Source organism: Miniopterus natalensis, chromosome 19 (genome assembly GCF_054644295.1).
Source record: "Miniopterus natalensis isolate mMinNat1 chromosome 19, mMinNat1.hap1, whole genome shotgun sequence".
Classification (NCBI taxonomy): Eukaryota; Metazoa; Chordata; class Mammalia; order Chiroptera; family Miniopteridae; genus Miniopterus; species Miniopterus natalensis.
This window is the reverse complement of record NC_142099.1, coordinates 27263665-27283625: the sequence shown is the minus strand read 5'-3', so window position 1 is coordinate 27283625 and position 19961 is coordinate 27263665.

The window sequence follows — 19961 nt, the reverse complement described above, 5'->3', positions numbered from 1 at the left end:
TTATATCCTCAGAGACTGGAAAAGCTAAGACACCCCCTTTCACCTCATACTGCTTGTCTCCCCACTTGGAAGTAGCTTTTCTCATTGCTGCTCCGCTTTAAGGAAAATCTGTTGTGGCAGAATCCAGACTTTGAAAAGTTAAATGAGGGGAAATCTTCACTTAAGAAAATGGCCCAGCTCCCCAAGAGTGCCTTTAATTGCTACTCCCCTAGGCATCTAGGTGCATGTCATTAACCAAATCATTAACCTCTGTCTCTGGCCCTTCCTCTCTAGAAGTGGGTGATTGTGGAAGATGGTCTATAAAGGCCTCTTTAAAAGGGCAAAGGTAATCCTGATCATATGCTTTCACTCTTAAAATCCTACCATTCCATACTTCACCTTGAAAGGGGTCCTGGGAACAAGACGGCAGGGACAGGGACCCTGGAGGAAGGGAGAAATTACTCGAAACCTTTGGAATTATATTTGACAACCAGTTAACCATTAGAGTAAAGCATCTTGGTGTAATCTTTTAAGACAATAGAAATTAAACCATTTTACATGCTCCTTTGTTAAACACTGAAGCAAGTGAATGAAGGGATCTGCTTTTAGAGCTCATAGATAACTCGGTCAAAGTGTGGCTACCCAGCCCTCCAATCATGAGCTTGTGCTACAGCTCCACTCGACAACTTCCTTTCCCTGTATCGAGAGGAGAGCCCGGAACACCTTGCAGAAGACATGGGTGTTGCTAAAGAGATGTCATCCTCACAACAAATGTCAGACGGACGTAAGGATTCTTAGGCGATACAGCTAGATTTCTATATCCCTCAAATTGTGAGCAGCAAATGTCTTCGAAAATAATTAGCTGATCAAATCCATTTTTATAACAGTCCCTTAAGTTCGAAGTCACTTCATTCATAGTTAAGGTGATCACATCCCTGCCAATTTCAAAAACGAGGCTTCGGCATGGCATTAGCAGTGATGGTTTAAACTAGAGGCCGACTTGTCCCAGGACAAGAATGAAATCACTATTTAGATAATAAAAGAGACGATGTATGGTTGCTGGTCACTTATGTTAAGATGGCTGTGTTCTGATTCTGTGGATTAAAAGAAATGCATTAAGGGTCTTTGAAGTTACTACTGGATGCCTCCATCGCTTTCTTAGAGTTACCATGGGTGAGCGAAGTACACTCTCTTCCCATGGCTCAAACATCTCCATTTTATGTGATGTAGCTACATGACCCGGGGTCAAACAGTTACAGGTTTAGAGATTGTTTCCAGCCCTGTGTACAAGCCATATTTTAGCTGGGAGAACTCACTTAGGAGAAGCACTTGCAAAAATGTAAGTTATGAACACTTGAGTCTCGCATCCTGCCATAAAGTGCATCAGCAAGTGAGTTTAATAAAACACGCTGTTTAAAATAGTCTGTAATTTCCTGTTTCTGCATTTCCCTTCAGTATCTGTGACAGGCTGAAGAACGATGACTACATGAAGGGAATTTACACAAGCCAGTCTGCTGCTGTTTGCAAACCACCACCACGAGCTTCATCTTCTTCGGTAAACAGTTCTCTGGTGGGCTCTCTATGGTTGGTTTTTTTTCCCCTCAGTGTAGGTCGAATTTGTTAATTTTGAAAAATGCAGGCTACTTACTCAGAGACTGGAAACACCTGCTTTTGACCACAGTGAAACTGATAGAATGTATGGGGATGAGCCAGTCATTTCTCATGAAATGTCCCATGTTTCTGAACCACATTTTTATGGCTGTTCCCTTGCTTTAAAATGATAAAGTCTTATAAAATGCCCTCTCTTCGGGGGAGGGGAGAACATGCATAGGGAAGAACTTGCAGAGACGTACGTTGTGGTCTTGCTTCCTGCTGAGATCCCAGGACAGTGGGCAAATAGCAGAACTCTGGGGAGGAGGGACATGGCCTTCAGCGGGCACTGCCTCCATCCAGGTAATTCCATGGCAGTGGCTCAGTCCAGGCGTCAGCCTGTGATCCTCGCTGCCCCTTCTGATGGGTCAGCTCACACATGAACCCAGCCTGGACACTTCTAGGCAGGATGCTCTTTCTGCAGATGCCTTCTGAGCAATTGCAATGAGCTAAGCTCAGATGTGACAACTCTTGTGTTATGCCAATCAAGAAGTGAGCAGACATCTCTGAAATGCACCTGGTACAGCACTCAGGCATCTATACCATCCTCAAAACTCATGAAACCCCTCAGTGCATGGTAAGGAAAAGACAGAGAGTGATAGGCTACAAGGCAAGGGGTTTCAGCAAAAGGCTGCGAGTTGATCTCTGATGGAGCAGAGTGGAAGAAGTCAGAGAAATGCAGTCTTCCATTTGCTTTGCAGACCAATTCACTGTCCATAAGGGAAAGTCTAAAGATTAACAAGGAAGGAAGACCATTTTGGGTTTTGTTTTTTTTTTTTTGGTCAGACCTCTTCATGAACACAGGGACAACCATTTCAGGGACTAAAGGATTTCCTTTACGTTTTTGCAGACAGACATGCCTTGCCTGCCCTTTCTGGGAGCTGGGCGAATATCTCACTGTTACTTTCCAGTCCTTAGGTGCTGTTCTTTTCAATGAGCCCACCAAAATATCTTAGTGATTATGCATAGGCATTAGGCCAAGGCACTTCTCTCTTGCTCAGGTCGGGCACAGTGATTGTGGGTTTCTCGTGGATGCAGCAGAGGGTTAAGAGTGCGGGGTTTGGAGTTACACCAGCTGGACACAAATCCCAGCTCTGCCACTGTAGCTGTACAGCCTTGGCCTTGGCCAGCAAGCCACATTACTTCCTAGGGCCTGGGTTTTCTAGGCTGAGAAATGGGGTGGCATACTGTGCCCACCTCATGAATTATCAAGATTAATTATTTTTACTTTTTAATCTTCACCCAAAGGTAATTTTCCCATTGTTTTTCAGACAGAGTGGAAGGGGGAGAGAAAGAGAGAGAGCACGCGAAAGAGAGATAGAAACATCGATGTGAGAAACACATTGATTGGCTGCCTCCTGCTCTCAAGCAGACCGGGGCCAGGGACTGAGCCTGCAACCGAGGTACATGCCCTTGGCTGGAATCAAACCCAGGGCCCTTCAGTCCTCAGGCCTACCCTGTAACCACTGAGCCAAACCAGCTAGGGCGTGAGTTATCCAGATTAAACACTGGGGAGGTGACTCAACCTTGCCTGGGTGCACATTATGGATGTGCAGTGACAATGGGTTACTAGGACTTCTCTGCTGCTGTCCCTGGACACCCTGAAGGCCAGACCTGACGGTGCAGACCCGCCTCTTTGTGGAGAGTATTAAGCCTCCCGGGTTCTGTACAGAAAGCTTGAAATGAAACAAGGGGATGGGGTCAAACCTGGGGATGCAGGACCTTTAGACAGCTATGAAAGTAGTCATTGATATTTTTAATATTTCACAAAGCTTACTGGAAATCATAACGTTTCCTGAAAGCGGTTGCCCAGGCGAACCCATGTCAGATTTCTTTACCTTTGGCTGGAATTAAATCAGCTCTGGGTTAACACGGTTAGCACAGACTGAGAGGAACTCCGAGGGTGAAAATGAAGACACTACCCTTAATAAATACAATTTACTCTATAGGTAGAATCTTTCATCAGAACATTGGCTATGTGATGGGAATAAGAGGTGTCCCTTACAAGTGAAAAGATGAAAACCACTTACCTCTGACTTATCCCCAGGATTTGCCAAAGTTCAAACTTATTTAATTACTGTACTGAAGGATTCTCTTAGACCTAGTTTTTACTCAGAAAAAGTACAGAACTGAGTAAATAAATTTAGAGCAAACATTATTCTTAGTGTTCCCATATCTGATAAAGGAGGCCAAAGCAGAAATTTCTATCGTTATAGCTGAGACCGTGGCCTGTCATAAAACGGTTACCATACAGTTTCCACCTATAAGACCCAAGTTTAAAAGCAGATTGACTAGGGTGTGGTTGTCCCTACTTCAAAAGCTCACACTTTTCTGTGTTTTCTTTAGCCTCAAAGTCCAACTGATGGCTTCCAAATAGGATTCCAGTAAAAAAAAAGTACATTTTCATCTCTTTCCATTTTTCAAGAGTGTATATTTTTTGCCCTGGCCAGGTGGCTCAGTTTGATTAGAGCATCGTCCCATACACCGAAAGGTTCTGGGTTCAATTCCCTGTCAGGGCACATACCTAGGTTATGGGTTCGATTACTGGTTGAGGTGAGTATGGAAGGCAACTGACTGACAGTTCTCTCTCACCATCGATGTTTCACTCTCTTTCTACCCCTTCCTCTCTCTAAAATCAAAGGTATCTTTGGGTGAGGTTTAAAAGTTAATTAAAAAGGGAAAAAAAGTGTATATTTTTGCATAACCTGAGGTGCTAGCTGATCAGTGGGTCTGAAATGAAAACAAAACTGAGCCATATGGTTTCAGAATGAGAAATAGGCACCAGAGTGTAATAAAAGAAAATGCAGTGTTATGCCATGATGGTTCCAGGACTTCTCTGGCGCTGATTTTTCTCCTACCTTACGGGGCTCTAGTATCGCATGACTGGCACCAACAGTTGCATTTGGACCACCTGAGAGGCGCTGGGAAGCCAGGACACCTCAGCTTGCCCAGGGAGATTCCTGCTAGCCATCTCTTGACCCCTGTCCTTTCTGTGTTTAGAAACTCAACAGCTGGAGTAGATTTTTTATTTTCTGGCGGGTAGGATTCTAACAAGTAAGGACAATCAATTAGAATTCTCAACCAGTCCAACCTTAACCTAGCTGGTTTTAGCCAAGATGACTTACTTAATATACAAGGGATGCGAGGGATGGAGGACATCTCTGTCTGAAAACAGCATTAGTCTCTGCATAGAATGGACCCATAAAGAAATCCTGGGGCTGTCTGTCCATTTGGGTGTTATAATGGATGAATAAATAGAGACAGGCTAGGGAGAACCTTGGGGTGGCATTTATAAGAATTGATTTCCAACTCATTCTCAATATAGAGCAGACAAGATTTAACTCAATCATTCTAAAATTTTCTAACTTTACTTATTTCCTTAGTTTATTGCATTGGTTTTCTGTCAAATGACTGCTGTTTCTTAACCACACAATCAAAACCAAGTTAATATTGAGAGCACTAGATTCAGAGTTAGGAGACAGGCTCTTGCTGAGCTCTACCACCCACTTGCTGTCTAACCACTGACAAGCCCCTTTACTTCTTTGAGTCTTAATTTCCTACCTGTCAAATGATGAGGCTGCACTCACAGGGCCTCCAGATTGGTCTCTTCTGGCTCTAACATTTGTGATTCTAACAATGCTCTTTCTGAAGATTTTCACTTGAATTTTCTATGCTTCATCCCTTCCTTTCTTTCTCCAGAAAGCCTCCCCTCCCCCAAAAAAACAGTTGCTTCTGGATATTTCTTAAAGAATAAATCTCTGACTTTTTCCTTCCAGAATGATCGTTTTTCTGCATATGACTGCAAACCTATTGTCTGAAATGCATTCCTCCAGATAGGCCATGCTCCCGGTGGTGCCTGGGTACAGTTACCCGCCCCCCATCAGCCCATTAGCTCCACACATCCAGAGCCAGCCAGGCACAGCGCTGCTCCCCCTGGCACAAGATTGTCCTCCCCTTCAAGCTACCAGCTTGCCTGCCCCACGCAGGCAGGAGATCCGAGAACCCTCCTCTCTCTCATTTATGAGTAATAAAATAGCGGACTTTCCCCCTCTTTTTATGAAGACAGTCCTTGCAGCTGTGACTATAACTGTTGGGTTTTTTTTTGTTTTTTTTCATACGAGCCAAGATTATGGTCTCATAACCCAATTAGTGTCATTTGGTGGTGGTCCAAGTGCTTCCCCTGCACGAGTTTTAATTTGGGGATCCCCGGAGGCTGCGCTCCACATCTGTAGCCGGCCTGTTCTTCCTCTCCCTTATTTGCTCGAGGTTTATAGGAGGATTAGCTGTGTGGTCTGGGAGGCGGCTGCCTCGCTTTCATCCGCACTGCTCTCCAGCCGCCGAGGAGCCTTTTACTTTTCATCAAGCGCTGGCACCTGGAGGGCGGGCAGCCGGGGCGACTGGAAGGAATCAGAGGATGCCCCGCAGACCCCGGGGGGCGCGGCCCTGCGAGCGTGGGGGAGGGGAGCGCCGGAGGGAGGCTGCTTATTGGAGGGCTCGCTGCCCCGCCAGGCTGGGCCAGGCTGGGATCCCGGGCACCCGGGGCAGAGCCCCCGCCTCCCCCTGCCCCTGCCCCCGGCGCCCCGCCCCCACTCCCTGGCTGGCGAGGGCTGGCGAGAGCTGGCGAGGGCTCCGGGCGCAAATTGTGCAGGCAGCTGGCACCAGCTGGGAAGGGAATTAGCATAACAAAGAGCGGGAGCGAGCCCGCGCGGCCCGGCGGGGGCTCTGCAGAGCGCCGGGAGCTCGCGGGAGCCGCGCTGCCACCCGCAGCAGCGCGACCCAGGCCGTGGGCCAGAGGCCCTGGGAGAGGCCGGGCCCGGGCGTCCGCGCCCCCCCGGGGTCTGCAGAGGTCCGGGCCTCCAGCCTCCCCCCGACAAAACAGCGGGTGTGGGTGTGAGCGCATGGTGCGTGTCTGGGTGAGCGGGGGTCCCTCTGGAGGCGCGCGCGTGTGTGCGGAGGCGTGCATGTGCCCGAGCGTGGTGTGCAGGGGCCACCTGCAGACGCAAGGGGACCCACCAAGGTCCTTTCCGTGCCTCCCGGACAAGGCCTCTTTGTTTATTCCCGCCCCCAAATGCGGGAAGGCAGCACCGGTTCTCAAGTCTGGCCGCCCCGCGGAACCCCCTGGGCAGCTTTCACCCAGCACCCATGCGCCAACCCCACCCAGGCTCGCGAGTACGCGGCCGCCCACCCCGGGGTGCAGGGCCTTGAGGACTGCCCTTCGCCATCCCTGGCTGAGGTCAAGGGCAGATCCTCGGACGCTAGCGCTGGGTGCAAGGGGCTGCCCGCGCAGCTTCGCTTCTGTGGGTGCATTTGATCCTTACACCGCCCCGGGGGCGGGGGCGGGCGGGAGACCGGGGCTAAGAGTCTCAAAAGGTCACAAAGCCAGGAATTCAGCCGGCAGAATTGGAGCCCAGGGCCGTGGGACTCAAAGCCCACGTTCTTAACACTGTAATATTTTAAAATTTAAAAGCACTGCTTTTGAAGGCGCTGCGAGACCTCCTACTGAGCGAGTCCCTGGAAGGACCCTGGGAGGACCCAGGGAAGGGAGGTGGCAGCGGGGCGGGGCCCGGGGCCTGAGATGGCACAGGCGGCGACCCTGGAAACCAATGCCCAGGCCTCTCCGGCCCCGACTCCTGCACCCCCTTCAATCTGGGGCGCCCTCTCCTCTCCCCCGCCGCGGGGATTGCTAAGAGGTCCCGGTCCAGGCCCCCTCCAACGCCGGCTCCCGGCCCCCCCTTACAAGAAGGGAAGATGACAGCGCAAGCCGGTCGCTGTCCCCCGGGAGCTGTGGGCAGCTGCGCACCCGAGGGCGCAGCGGGGAGGGCGCAGGAGGAAGAGCCAGCCCGGCCGGGGACCCGAGGCTGCACCCCGCGCCTCGGGCCTGGCGCCCGGGTCTCGCCTCGCTGTGCGCGCCGCCTCTTCTTGGGGAACCCGGCGTCTCTGGGGCTCCCCACGCGTTCCGCGCCGGGACCCCTCGCCCTGGCTGCGTGCGCAGCTCTCCCGGGGAGGGGGGAGGGAACCAAATGAGCTGCGGGGCTCTGCCAGCCCCAAGCTCCCTCGTTCACCAGAGGGGTTCACCAGAGGGGTGTGATCCCCGGCGTGCCGGCTCCATCGGGCCTCAGCGTCACCGAGCTCGAGGGGGCAGGTGTCCGCGGCCACCCAGGCCCACGCGCCCCTCTCACGGTCTGGGAGACAGGCCCAGGGGGATGAAGTGAGTCTGGGGGTTGCACAGCCCTCTGCCTGCCTGGCTGCTCAGCTTTACTCTGCCTGCACCCGGCTCTTTCATAGACAAACCCCAACGCTTACTTAGGAGGGGCCCTATTCTACAGGGGAAAGGAGCAGCCCTGGGAATGCAGGGAGCATCTGGCCCTGGAGGTGCCCTGGAGAGGGAGAGGGTTGCAACCCTGGGCCCCAGCCTGAGTGCCACCCCATCTGTGTTCAGGAATGGGTTAGGTGAACTGATGGCCCCACGGGGCTGGTGGTGGCTGCTGTTATTATTATTAAGAGTTCAGACTTCTCCTAGGTTCTAGCCAACTGTGTTCATTCTCAGCAAATGGTTTCTTAATAATCATTTTAATTAGCAAAAAGGCTGTCTTATTAAAGCTAATTAAAGGCAATTTGGGAACCTTATTTTCATACAATCATAAAATTAGAGAAATAAGAGGCTGGAGAAATGGGGAGCTCTCAGCCTTTCTACATCTGCAGAGGGGGCAGGGAAGAGCTGGGGAAGGGAGACCATAGCCCTAAGCTAGGCCCAAGCCAGGCCTGTGGGGTAGGAGTGCCTGGTGGGTGGACTGAAGTCCTCAGACTTGGGTGCAGCTTTATTCCATGCTGGGGGGGCAGCTGAAGGGAGGGGTCCTCTGTCCACACTCTCCAACTGGAGTCTCAGAGTCCCCCAAACTTCTCCTTCCGCTCCCACAATTGGTCAGTTCTCTCTAGATTTCTTGAAATTAAAAATGCACTGCCATTGGAGCCTTGACTTGCCCCAGACCTCACTCCTTCCCAGAAGCTCTCCATCAGTGCCCAGGCATTCCCTCCCCACCCATTCTGTAGCTGATTGTCCTAAAGCACCAGCCTAATGTGTGTGTGTGTGTGTGTGTGTGTGTGTGTGTGTGTGTGCGTGTGCGTGTGTGTTTACCTCCCCACCTGACTTTCAGTGCCTTGCAGACCTCAGCCCAGGCTCTTGCCCAAGCCCACCTTCTGACCCCTGTAAGGAAGCTTCTGCTCCAGCCAAGAGAGGACACCCTCTCAACATCCTCTCCTGAGGACCAGCTCCTTCCCATTTCCCAGCCTTCACCCTGCTTTTCCCTCAGCCTGGGATAATCTCTGCCTATCTCCACTTAAGCAACTACCGACTTCCTCTCAAGGTCAATTCAAGGCCCTCATTTTGTAGGAAGCCTTCCTGGCTACTCCATACTGGTTTTATGATATATAAAATGTAACATAGCCCTCTCTATAATGACTTTTCAACTAGAATCATATATATATATACATATATATATATTTTTTTGGTTTTAGGTTCTTTTTTTAGAAAGGCATTATAAAGTAGGGTAAACATGGGTTTTGAATCAGAGGGCTTAGTTCAAGCCCAGTTTCACATAATTTTGTGACTATGTGCACATACTATAAATGTCTCAGTTCTAGCAAATGACTTGACTTCCTTAAACTCTGGTTTCCTCATGAGTAAAGTGAGACTCATGATAATACCTGCATCACTGGGTTATTGAGATGTGTAAGTAGATGGTGCATGTAAATCATTTTTTTTAAAAATGTTTTTATTGATTTCAGAGAGAGGAAGGGAGAGGGAGAGAGGAGATAGAAACATCAATGATGAGAGAGTCATTGATCAGCTGCCTCCTGCACGCCCCCAATTGGGGATCGAGCCTGCAACCCGGGCATGTGCCCTGACTGAGAATCAAACCACGATCTCCTGGATCCTAGGTCGAGGCTCAATAGCTGAGCCACGCCGGCCGGGTGCATATAAGTCACTTTATACAGTGTTGGCACAGAATACTAATAGCTCTGTGATCGTTGCCCTTGTTGACGTAGGGACAATTCAGCATGCATGAGCAAGTGCACCGGGAAGAGAGAGCCCACAGTCAAAGAGATTGCCTGGTTGCTGGAACTCCTGCCAGCCTCATCCCTAGGGTTTCAGTGTCTCAGTGCTTGCCTTCCCTCCCTCCTTTCCAGAGTCCCTTTCAACCCCAGGACCGGGCTCTTCTCTGGAGTTCGTGAAACAGTGGTTTATGGGCCCATAGTTACCCATTCTGGCAGGAATCTAACAGTTTAAAAGAGCTCTCCAGTAAGGCCTACCATGACACCAAGAACTCTTGCTTGTCCTTGCAAACACAGGCTGGGCTGTATGTAGATTTTGCACAGCAGGCTTTGTGTCCTCCCTATCTGTGGCCAAGGCCATGCAACAGTGAGTGGTTATGAATCAGCAGCTCCCCTCACCTTTTGGTCCACCCCTGAGCATCCTCTGGGTTAAGCTTTAACCACTGCAGAACTGACCGCAGAGGAAAGAAATGAACAGATCTGTGACATTCTAGTGTTTTGCTGTCTACTCTCGAAGTAATTGTTTAAGTGGGAGCTTCTGCCTTGATAATGACTATCATCACAAGACCTTATGTTTATTGGAGTCTCTTTGCCAGAAGGAAATGTAAGCCTTTGACATTCTCATTTGATGAGCAGCACACTTTCAGGGGCTAGAATCAAAGCGGAAGTGGCACGCAAATTAAGCAGCAGTCCCCCACATATCAGACACAGCGTACATTTTTTCATCTCAGCCAAGAAAGGGACCTATTTCCCACCCCTGAGCATCAGCGGCTGTGATAGCCCCGCCACAGCTTCCAGTGGGGCTGGGACGACCCCGACGCCTATAATTAAAGCTCCTGGTGACACAGCAGAGGCTGTGTTTTCAAGGAGACAGAGGAAACCTCACAGGACCCCTGGGGCAGGACACAACACTGTTCCTCAGAAAATTCCCTTTAAAAAAGTTGCCATGGAATCCAATTAACCAGCTGGAAGGCCAGCGTGGGCAGCCCTCCTCGGGGTTAATAAATAATAGAACATGCCCTGTGTTGGAAGGGGCATCTCTCTTCTCTGAGCTCTGAAGCTGTGACAAGCCCTCCTGGCAGGGAGAAGCATGTATCACCCCCACCCTTTCACCTCCTGTCCCTGAAACCTCACTGGGTCCAGCAGGGAAGGTCCCCTAGACAGATGCCCTAGAGTCTGGGGGGCACCTTCTCCCTCCCCTCCACTGAGAGCCAGGCAATCCACAGCCCAGCCCTGAGAGTGAAGGCTTGTCTTAAGGGAATGGATCACTGGGATGGGATTCAGTTCCAGGCCTGGCTCACCCTCAGGTAAGCTCTTCAGAGGCTCCTGTTACAGCTGAAGTGCATGGTGAGGACTGCAAGGTGGGCAGAGCAGGCCCTCTCTCCCTGGCCCTCCCTCTGCAGCTGACTGCCCCGGGTGGGCTCTTCCGTTACTCTACAGTAGAAATATGATACAAACCCCACATGTGATTGTAAATTTTCTAGTAGCCACATTAAAAAAATAAATTCAAATAAACAGGTGACATTAATTTTAATAATACATTGTATTTAACCCAATATATACAAAACAGTTATCATTCAACATGTAATCAACATAAAATTACGAATGAGGTATTTTTATATTCTTTTTTGTTTTGAATTAAGTGGATTCTGGTGTGGATTTTATACTTACAACACATATCACTTAGGGCAAGACACATTTCAACTGCTCAGTAGCCACAGTGTGTCTAGTGGCTACCATATTGGACAGTGTAGTCCTGGACCTAAGCCTGGATGCCCGTGATTCCCTGTGCAGGGGGCCCTGCAAGTCCCACCTGGCTCACAGCCACATCCGTGCCTCTCTCTGCTGTGTAGGCATCCTGTTCTTGTTTCTTGGGGACCTTCAGGCCCAGTCCTCTAGTTCAAGGCCATTGGACCTCAAAAAGGTACTGGAAGCTGCTGCCATTCCCAGCGATTATTATCATCTTGGGGGACTTTGGTCCACTCCTTCCCTCCTCATACCATCCCCACTCCCTAGAAGGGGGTGCTAGAGTGAGCAGAGCCGGGACTGGACAGGCAGGCGGGGAGGGGCTGCAGACTGTGGTGTTCCCCGGGTGGCAGGGCCTTTGTTAAGAACAGAGCCGTCTTTAATCCTCTCTGCTACCAGAGCGGGAGGATGTGGTTGGCATGTAGAGTCTTGTCTGGAGAATCCTGGCAGGAAGGTGAGCCACATGCCCGAGTAACCGCGGACTCCACCACTCCCCTCCTTTGATGTAGTGCCTGGGTGCCATGCAGGCCAGGTCAGGCCTGTGACAGACACAGCCTTCCCCGGGCGAGTGTGACTGGGTGTGTGTGAGAGTGTGTGTCCTGGACCCTAACCAGGAGGCACATGCATCCCCCCAGTCTGGGAGTACCCCCAGGGGGAAGAGGCCCTGGGTTCATAGGTTCTGATCCCTGAATTGAGACATGAGGTCTGAGACTGTGAAGGAGATGACCACAAGGCTGGGAGAGATGTCCTCCCTCCCTGACCGCCACCTCTTGAAATAGAAGTGAATGAATGGCCACGTGACGCTTCCCAAAGGGGCAAGGTCTGAGAGGTGCCCCCAGGCAGCCAGGCAGCTTGGGCAGTGGAGGGACACTTAGAAGGAAGTGATATTCGCAGGCCTCGACTGTGGAACACGATGCCGTCTCGGTGTGGCCCCATGAGTGAGTAGAACGTCACCTGTTGGTAAGAGGCCATCGGTGGGGTCCAGTTCTCATGCCTGCCGAGAACTCTGTGAACTCTGACTTGATGTCACCACTGTCCCCTAGAAGTTAGAAAACGGAAAGGTAAGTTAGCTAAATGGATCTCTCCCATTTATGAAATGTTTTATAGCTCACAGAACCTCGTACCTGTATTACGATATAATTCTCCTAACAATCTTATAAGATCAGCAAGGGCAGGCATTGTTTTCTTTATTTTACAGATGAGAAAACTGTGGCTTCACAAGGTGGTAAACTCCAAGGGGGCGGAGCCAAGGCTGGCAGGCAGACTGGCGTCTCCAGCATAGAATTCTTCACTCTCCAAGTCGTCACTCATGGAGACCTGAGAGCAGGCTTTTTATAAGTCAGAGGTTTTAGATCTCCTTGGGAGTCTAATTAAAACTTCGAATCCCTTCACCAAAGAAATGGACTTTAAACTGTCCACAACCCCCTTGAAATTGTATAGAAAATATAATGTGTGCAATTTTGGGGAGTGGGGTCAGGGAGAAAGAGGATCTGATTTTTAACAGAGCCTATGACATCGAAAAGGTTAAGAATTAGTGAGCTGGTCCAACTTCTTCATTTAACAGATAAAGAAACGGAAACCCAAAGAGGGTCAGTGATTTTCCCAGGGTTACTGTGCTTCCGTGTAGACGGGCCCGAAACCAGAGTCAGACTCTTTTCACTGTGCACCAAGCTAATGAGTTCCCAAGACGCCTGGGCTGCTCACGGCTCCAGGGAGTGCGGCTTGGGGGGCACCAGGCTCCCGAAAGCAGAGGTGAAGATGAGGGAGGGATGTGTTTTCCCTCCTCTACCCTCACTGGCTGCACAGGCCCGGCCAAGACCCTGTCCTCTCCGGACCTCATTACTGTCCCGAATGATAGAGGGAAGCACCTCCTGACTCCTTGCTTTGGAGGAGCCGTGTGCGGATGCAAGGATGGGGGTCGTGGTGGAGCTGCAGAGCCAGGGCTCGGGGTGGGCGTGGGGTGGCGAAGGACCCAGGAAAGCCAGTGGGTTAGGCCCAGGCTGAAAGAGGGGCCGGGCACTGGATAAATGGGATGGTTTCCTTGGATAGTCCCATTTCATTTCATCCCCCGGAGCTACATTTGCCTCAGGATGAGCCCATCCCTACACCCTTAGTTAAACAAGGCTCCTCAAACTTTGCCCCTGAATCCTCTGAATTGATAAGTCCCTCTTTGTAAAACAAACAGGACAAAATAGCTGCAATCTTCTCCACCTGGTTTAAGCATAAAGAGATTTAGTAAGAATATTGGGAGGACTGAGAAAATAGACTCCAGGCTGAGCGTCTAGGACGACTCCAGAGCCACACGGCAGCTCCAGCTGCCAGGGCAGCCGCGTGTCCGGAGCAGGAAGCTGCAAGCCCCAACCCACCCTGCGCCTGGGCCGCGGAAGGGACGCCCCTGCCACACCCCTGTCCCCAGGTAAGTCTCTTCTGAGCCAAAAATGCATTTGACTGGTGGAACTTAAAGCACCTACCTGTCCCCCCATCCCTACTCCCCAAGACAGGTAGGAAAACTGGAAAATGTGGGCAGTTTAATTCTGTTTGACTTTTCCTTGAGAAGGTGGGATGTATACTCTGAAGAATTATTAAAATATCGAGAAGGTGTCTAAAAGATTTGGGCAACCGTGAAAAACATAAAACTATGCTAGCACCCCTTGGGATGTTGGGGACATAGTCCCAAGAAGATTGCTACAAAAACTAAGTTTGTTGAGGTCTTTTTTAATTTAAATACTTTTTGAAGATTCATGAGACTTCTGTATTGTATGTATATAGCTTTCTACCTATATAGACATTGACACATGTGTATAGATCTCTAGCTACCTATATAGACACGGATGCACATATGCTATTCTATAAGTACACATCACACATACACATGTTTTATTTAGCATAGTAATCACGTTTCTCCAAAAACCTGGGAGTAGAATTGAGGCACTGAGGAGGGTACTTGAGGCTAATCCTCTGGTTTCTTAAAACCTCAGCTGCATACACACCTAGGCCCTTAAAGATTTTAAGAAGGGAGGGTGGCAAAATATCTTGGTTTACTTGGAACAGACCTGACTTATGCCTGTGGGCCCAGCATAATTATTAACAACATCCCCTTCTCTCTCTGAAGTGTCCCCTTGCAGATGATAAATTACATGGTCATCTTATCCTTGGGGGACACCTGACAGGCCTCTGGCCTCTGGGTTGTGCTGACAGAGATGTCATTGCAGCCTGACCCATCAGTGCCAGTGGCTGGGTTTGAATTCCATGGGGAAAGCTCGGCAGCCAGTTTATTTGCCTTTATTCTCACTCTGTCCGATGTTGGACATCCAGGCCCTGGTTCACCACCCTCAACCAGTCGCACTTGGACCTCTGGGGACCTGGGCTCCTAAGTTCTGTTCCCAGGAGTTAAGAATATGTAATACACAGAGTCTCCCACTCAGGCTTGTCCTGCTGTCCTGGCCAAGCCACGGCCATCCTGCTGCTCAGAACTGGCCTCCCCCAGGAACCATTTCTCATCCCATCCCACTGTAACTATATGTCCTTTATATACCGTGTCCTCACTGGGCATGAAATTCACTGGAGCCTGTTTTCACGCTAATTTTGTATGAATCTGATATCTGTTTCTTTCCTTTTTTTAAAAAATAAAAATGTTTTTATTGATTTTTAGATAGAGAGGAAAGGAGAGGGAGAGAGCGATAGAAACATGAATGATGAGAGAAAAACATCGACAGGCTGCCTCCTGCACGGCCCAGTGAGGACTGGGGATCGAGCTGGCAACTTGGGCGTGTGCCCTGACTAGGAATCGAACCGATGACCTCTTGGTACATGGGACGCTCAACCAACTGAGCCACACCAGCCGGGCTGATATCTGTTTCTTTTCCTACCATCCTGCCTCCTTCGTCAGACTAGAGACCCCAGGGTCAGGGGCTGTCTATTGAGTGCAGGGATTAGGTCTCCCCCATCAAACTGGAGTTCCCTAAGGACAGGGAACTGTCTCCCCTGTCAGAGAGGGGCCCCCAAGGATAGGAATTGATCAGCAAGACAAAGATTTCCTCTCCTCCTTGCTATACTGCCTTTGTCTTGAGTCCAAAGTCACCTTCAAGGTTCAAGGGAAGTGATGAGGCCCATTCTTCTAGTTCCCCACCCACCTGGACTGGGTAAAAGGGTGATCCTTGTCCCTGCTACTCCCCTCTACCCAGAGCAGCTCTGATTTTTTCCAGTCTGCCTGGGCCTCCAGGCTGCAGAGCGGACTCCTGCTTAATGAAGCGCTTTCTCCATCTGTGGTCTGGCCCTCCTGGCAGCTCCAGCTGCCTGGGGCCTGGCTTTGGGGAAAGCAGTAAAGAAGTTCCCTCATCCCTGCCTGGCCCCAGACCCCCCTCCCCCCACACACCAGGGGATCCACTCCCCCACTGCCAGCCCTACCCCACCCATTTTAGGCTAATGAGATCCAGACTCCACACCAGAGCTGCTCCGACTGGGTTGACCCATTTAATTAAAACAGCAGCTTCCAAAAATGGAGGTTCTGCTCCGAGGCTCTGCCCCTGGCCACAAAGACAGACTCCGGCTGTCTCTGGCCAGCTTGGACTTTGGCATCCTTCTCAGTCCCTGACTTTCTTCTCTCCCTCCCTCTTTCCCTCTCCTCCTTTTTCCAACATCTGTGTCCAGAAAGGAAGAAAAACCCTGTTTGGACTGGCCTCCTTCCATCTGTCATTTTTTTTCCCCTTTCAAACGTCTTGTCTAAAGCAGAGTCAGTTACATAAACATTCCACCTCTTTCCATAAATTGGCCACAGTTTCTGAACAATAGAGTTACTGTGAAGGGGAAGAGGGAGCCCAAGGCCACACCCCACAAGCGCTGGTCCCCCAGCCAAACAGAACCAGAGACTTATTCTTTGAAAGAACCAAAGAGGAAATCCAAAATCTTCAGGCGAGACCTTTCTGTTGTGCTTGGAACAGTTTCTTCGCCAACCCCCCTCCGGCCTTGCCCCTCTCACCGCTGTCCTTCCATTTCTTTAGCTGCAAGCTGTTTGAGCTGATGCCCAATTTCTGTTTTTTTCCTTAACTGCCTGACAGTGTGTGTCAGTGTGCGTCCCGGTCCCTGGGGCAGAGTGTGTGCGTGATGGAGTTGGTGGTGGTGGTGGTGTGTGTGTGCGTGTGTGTGTCTTCTGGCAAGAGTTTTGGAGGCACGCCCTGAAGATTTTGTTGCCTTTTTCTTTAAATAGAAACAGCTGGACCTCACTAATTCAGACCAGTTGGAGAAAAGTCCAGAGGGGAAGGGAAAAAACCGTCTAACCTAACAGAATATGTTTAAACTTAGGCTTTCTCTTTCTCCCAAGTTCATCCAGTTACTGGAACTGGGCTAACCATATTGGCAGATACGGTCCCACCAGACCTGCTTCATGTATAGACGAAGATCATCATTAGCATCCTCTCGAATACCTAATTAAATGCGAGGGCTACACAGGGTGTGAAAACACATTTGTTCTTTTTAAAAAATATATCTTTGTTGATTTCAGAGAGAGGGAGAGATAGAGAGAGAAACATCAATGATGAGAGAGAGTCACTGATCGGCTGCCTCCTAGCACAGCCCCTGCTGGGGATCGAGCCCACAACCCGGGCATGTGCCCTGACCAGGAATCGAACTGTGACCTCCTGGATCCTAGGTCGATGCTCAACCGCTGGGCCATGCCAGCTGGGCGAAAACACATTTGTTCTTAATAGGTCAGAGATCTTCAACCTTAGTAAGCACTTCTCGTTAACTTAGTGAACTGTCTTCATAGCGAGATTGTGTGTTCTTTAAGAACAAGTTCCATATCTTAATTTGCTATCCAGGGCCTCTTGTAGCTCCTAGCCCATATAAGTGTGAAAAATATATGCTGAATAGTGGGTGGATGGGTGAATTAAAGGATGGACAGGCAGACAGACAGATGGATAAAGAGAGTGGGTAGATGAGTGAATAGGATGATGAATGGGTGGATGAATGGATAGGTGGATGGATGGATGGATAGATGGATGATGGATGGATGATTAGATGGATTATGGATGGATGATTAGATGGATGATGGATGGATGGATGGATGGATGGATGGATGGATGGATGGATGATGGATGGATGATGGATGGATGGATGATAGATGGATGGATGGAAGGATGGAGGAATGGAAGGATGGGTGGATGGAAGGAAAGATAGATGGATGGATGGTTAGATGATGGAATGAATGAGGCGGAAATGGAAGGGTGGGAAAGAGCCTTGGTAGGGGAGGTTTAAAGGAAACTTCTAGTAGCCTCATGCTGATGAGTGGGAGAAGTAGCCGAGATCTGTGTCAGAGCAGGAGCTTGACACTGAGAACATTCCCATCAGCTCCGACAACAACTGGAGGGAATGATGACAGCAGAGAGGGTTGGGGATGCGGTGGCAGCAGTGAGTGAGTGTGGAGAGTTCATGTAAAGCAGAGTTAAGGAAGGCTAGGATTGAAGGGGGTTGATGGGAAGGTGTAACCATGTGAGTGATCCTGTGAGCTTACACCAGTGGTTCTTGACTGGGGGTGATTTTATTCCCTAGGTGACATTTGGAGATGTTTGGAGATATGTTTGGTTGTCACAACTGGAATCGGGGGCTGCTACTGGCTTTTAGAGGGTAGAGGCCAGGGATGCTGTTAAACATCCTACAATGCAAAGGACAGCTGCCAACAACAAAGAATTATGTGGCCCAACATGTCAGTAGTGATTTGTTGAGAAATCCTGGCTTAACCCAAGGAACAATTTATTGCTCCATCTCAAAAGTCATTCTGGGATTATTTTATTTGCTCATTGAAGGGCTGTGCTCTCTCCATCAGTAGGCTTTGCCTTGGCCATTTATGGGGCATGTGTTCCCTCAGATCCACAAGAGACTACAATGACTCCAAGTATCACATCTTCACCCAAGAGCATTCACCTGTCCCTTTTAAAACTCGATTTCCCTTCCTGTCTCACTAGCCTTGTGTCCCATGCTTATTCTTAAGTCAGTTCTGGGCAAGAGAATTACCATGATAGGTTTAAACTAACTGAGGTCCCTCACCCTCACCTACCCTGGTGCTGGGGTCTAAAACCTGAAGGGCCCTGGCCCGTGTGGCCCAGTGGTTAGAACACTGGCCTGGACACTGAAGGGTCTCAGATTCAATTCCCTGTCAAGGGAACGTACTTTGTTTTCGGGTTCACGGGCCCCACCCCTGCCGCCTCCGTTGGGGCATGTGAGGGAGGCAACCAGTGGATGTATCTCTCTCACATTGATGTTTCTCTCTCTCTCCCACCCTTCCTTCTATTCTCTCTAAAAGCAATGGAAAAAACATCCTCAAGTGAGGATTAACAAAAAAACAAACAAAAACCTGAAGGTGATTTATATTCTGCTAGAAAGAAAATATGTCTTCAGGAAAGAGCAAAGGGTGCTGTGAAGTTCATGACAAAATCTCCCTGGCTTACGGGGCTCATAAAACAGAAATGTGCTCCTGGCTCTCAAGGCTGGAGCTTGTTGCTATTATCCACTTTGGATCCACTCCCTAAGCCATTCACTCCACAAACAACAGGTACTTTGGATATTTGCCTTCTCACTGTGCTGGGGGTGAAATGAAATGGTTGCTGCTTGCCTGGAGCTTTTGGTCTTGAAGGGGAGATATTAATCAGAGAATCTCATGGAAGATACGCAATTATAGACAGAGATATGCTGTGGTTAAAAAGTGCCTGGAGCTATGACAACACATAACAGAAGACCTTCCACGGGGTGTGGGCAGAGCCAGGAGAGGCTTCCTTGATTGAGCTAAGATCTGAAGGATGAATGAAAATGAACAAGGTGAAAGATAGGGAACAGAGGAGATTTTCCCGAGATGGTGACCACATGAGTACTTCCCTCTGCTGGGAGGAACACAGTTGAACCCAGGAATCGACAAAGGGCAATGTGGGGTAGAGCAGAGATCCAGGGAAGAATGGCTTAGATTTTTAGAGGTTAAGCAAGGGCCAGGTCTCCTAGGGCCTTGTAGCACATGCTAAAGATTCTGACCTTGATCTCAAGAGCATGGAAAGTGTTCTACACAGGATCGCTTTGATGGAAGTGGGAAGAACAAATTGGGTAGAAGCAAGTGAGATTTGGGAAGATGGGGAATGGCTGCAGGGGCGGGGCAGGTGAGCAGTGATGGTGGTTTAGACCAGGCTGGCAGTGAGGATGAACAGAGGCTGTCAGGTCAGAGAGACATTTAAGAGGTGAAATGGGCAAAATTTGTGGTGGGCAGGGAAGAGAAGAAAGCGTTAAGAATGAGGCTTATAATTCTGGGTTGTATAAATGGTAGGAAGGTGGAGCCAGTTACTGAGGAAGAAAACACTTGAAAAAGGAGCAGACTTGTGGGAAAATTAGAGTTTAGTTTTGGGCATGGTGAGATTTCAATTCTTTTGGGACTTCCCAGTGGAATTGATGAGCAAGCATTTGGAAATATGGATCTAGAGATCAAAGGAGAAGACTGGGGTGGGAATATAAATGTAGGACATATCAGCATTCAGATGGTATCTCGGTTGTCTCTCGCT